The sequence below is a fragment of the Octopus sinensis genome, linkage group LG8, assembly GCF_006345805.1.
Source record: "Octopus sinensis linkage group LG8, ASM634580v1, whole genome shotgun sequence".
NCBI classification, from domain to species: Eukaryota; Metazoa; Mollusca; class Cephalopoda; order Octopoda; family Octopodidae; genus Octopus; species Octopus sinensis.
This window is the reverse complement of record NC_043004.1, coordinates 57,071,473-57,074,910: the sequence shown is the minus strand read 5'-3', so window position 1 is coordinate 57,074,910 and position 3,438 is coordinate 57,071,473.

The window sequence follows — 3,438 nt, the reverse complement described above, 5'->3', positions numbered from 1 at the left end:
GCACGGCCGCAGTCAAATGACTGAAACAAGTAAAAGAGTAAAGAGAGTATATATTTATTTATATACACCATAAAAAGCCATTCGCAATGAAAGGTGAACATATTTATGTATTACCTTGTATGCGTACTTAAATTTCACTTATTGGTGCCGCCATGATTTTGAGGTGATCTGATTAGCTAGCTAATACTTTCTGCATTAATGCTTCATGTTTTATTATACCACTGCATTGTATAATGCGTAGCATGCATATTAGTGTCGGGTTCCAAAAGGAACGCATTATAAACAGGAATTATTATTACATAAAGAAGTTTAATTGCATAAATATGACATTTGGTTAAATGTATATAATCACCTCTCCTGACATTTGATGGTTTATATACACCTCACGAAATAATTACCTAAATCACATACGGATTTCAGCTGATCGGAGTTTATCTGCATTTGATTACTATGTGGTCCAGTAGCCGAGTCCGCTATAGGAGCCTACTGAGATAGCCAAACGATACCGGGTATCTATATATTACATTACATGTGTCTGTGTGTGTCTTAATTCACGACAGGAATTAAGACTGAAGGTACAGCACGAAAGTCCTTCATCCATCAAATACCAACAATTAAAGGATGATTAATGAAGGTGTAGCAACAACAGTTGGCTGTACCCCAGGATTCGCACAACCCTTTTTGCTGAATCGACTAATAAAAAGATTTGTGCATGTACAGATGCGTATATTTATATCTGTGAGTAATCGAATCTGTATATGTAATACTTATGATTACATATATGAACATCCACGTGAACATTTATGCATGTTTATATACATACATATATATATATATATATATAGAGAGAGAGAGAGAGAGATGGATATAGACATATATATATATATATATATATATATATATATTTATATATCAGCCGAATTTGCGAGGATGATCCGGTTCTTGACTGAAGATTGAAGGCTTCGAATGTCCCGTCCGTGTATTTGTATCGTCTTCTAATGCTTTGCGTTCTTGTCCCAGTTTGTATTTTTCTACATATAATGATATATATATATATATATATATATATATATAATATATATGTGTGTGTGTGTGTGTGGTGTGTGTGTGTGTGTGTGTGTGTCTGTGTGTGTGTATAACTCTGTGTGTGCGTGCGTGTATGCTATTTATACATGTTCGCTTGTCCCAATTCGAGTAAAATTTTAACTAGCTTGCTGCTTTATTGACATTTTTCCTACAACAAGTGCACCGCGTTTGTATTATTAAAAACTAAAGCCGTATTTCACAGGTTCACCCACACATCATATTGACTAAAAATGTATTTTGACGCACATTTTTCTATACATAGCCACACTGATACACACATGTAGAAAAATACTGCACGAACTGTGGTCAATTTTTGTAGATTCATTTCTCAATAGATAGTACTGTTATCATGCCAGTGATAGTAGTAGTAGTAGTAGTAGTAGCTGTTGTTGTTGTGGTGATGGTGGTGGCGGCGGCGGTGGTAGTCATTCTCGTCGTCGTCGTTGTCGTAGTAGTAGTAGAAGTTATTGTTGTTGTTGTTGTTGCTGTTTGTTGTTCTTGTAGTGATGATTATGGTAGTAATAAGCAATGAGGAAGGCGGCGAGCTGGCAGAAACGTAAGCACGCCGGGTGAAATGCTTACCGCCAATCGACTATCTTTGACTTCTAAGTACAAATGCCGCCGAGGTCCACTTTACCTTTCATCCTTTCGGGGTCGATAAATTAAGTACCAGTTACGCACTGGTGTAGATGAAATTGACTTAATCTCCTTGTCTGTGTTTGTTTGTCCCCTCTATTTTTTGCCCCTTTTGGGAAATAAAGAAATGAGAAACGTTAGCACGCCAGCAAAATGCTTAGCGGTATTTAGTCTGCCGTTACTTTCTGAGTTCAAATTTCGCCGAGGTCAACTTTGCTTTTCATCCTTAAGGCGGCGAGCTGGCCGAAACGCTAGTACGCCGGGCGAAATGCTGAGCGGCATTTCGTCTGCCGCTACGTTTTGCGTTCAAATTCCGCCGAGGTCAACTTTGCCTTTCATCCTTTCGGGGTCGATTAAATAAGTACCAGTTACGCACTGAATTCGATATAGTCGACTTAATCCGTTTGTCTGTCCTTGTTTGTCCCCTCTGTGTTTAGCCCCTTGTGGGCAGTAAAGAAATAGGTATTTCGTCTGTCTTTATGTTCTGAGTTAAAATTCCGCTGAGGTCGACTTTGTCAGCATTGTTTCTTCATAATACTACAGTTTTGTTGTTGCTTGTTACTTCCCGAATTATGCCTGGTTCATAAAAGCCCGTTTTCCCGGTTACATTGGTGTATAGGTTTAAGGTTAGGGTCCGTTGTAGGTGAGCTGTTAGATGCAAGAGGAAAGAGTCAGAGAGTAAGAAAAAGTCAGCAAAAGTTCGCCATTACCTTCTGCTGGAGCCGCGTGGAGCTTAGGTATTTCATTCATCGCTCGGTCTGAGATTCGAACCCGCGATCCCTCGATTGCGAGTTCGCTGCTGTAACCACTAGGCCATGTGGCTCAAATATAGTCCAATTTTACTAGTCGATATTTAGCTGATTCTCACAGTACGGAGAACACAAAACTGATGTAGACCATACGGATTGTTCTTAATTACCGGATCGTAAAATCGTCGAACATTGAATGAGAAAATTGGAGGAGCAGGTGCTTCTGTCTGAAAACATCGCTGAAATAATTACAGCAGGTCTTACTTAATGTATGGTTCGAAATTACCCCAACAACCGAATAGAATTGTACAGATTACTTCCTCGGTACATGATGGATATCAAATCATTAAAAAGAGATTCTTTTCAACAAAATATTTTCAATATTTTTCCGATCACTTGTATATGTGCACACACATACACACACCCTCACTCATTGTTTCTTTTCTCTCTCTTTCTGTCTCTCTCACTCTGTATAAATATTCTTTTACTCTTTTTCTTGTTTCAGTTATTTGAGTGCGGCCATGCTGGAACACCGCCTGTAGTCGAACAAATCGACCCCAGGGCTTATTCTTTGTAGGCCTAGTTTTAAGATCGTTTTAAGATCCACTGCCAAGCTCTCAATATCTAGGTCTCTCAGTATAATCTGCTGCACTAAAATCACCATCAATAAGGGTCAAGAAAGAAGATACTATCTCTACAAAGCTTTTTTATCATATGATCATCATGTTTGTTAATGGTGATCAAGGCCATTGACTGACAGATAGTAATTAGTATGCGTTTCAGACACTTCAATAGCACCGTTCTGACTGCGGTCTTCTACGTCATGGCGACTACGGCCAGCTTAATACCAATTTCTCTATTGCCCACCGGGGGCCAAACATAGATATGGACAGTACAACTGATGGGATCAGTGAATCGATATGATTTTACATAAATGTGACATCAAAAATAAAATACAATACATAAA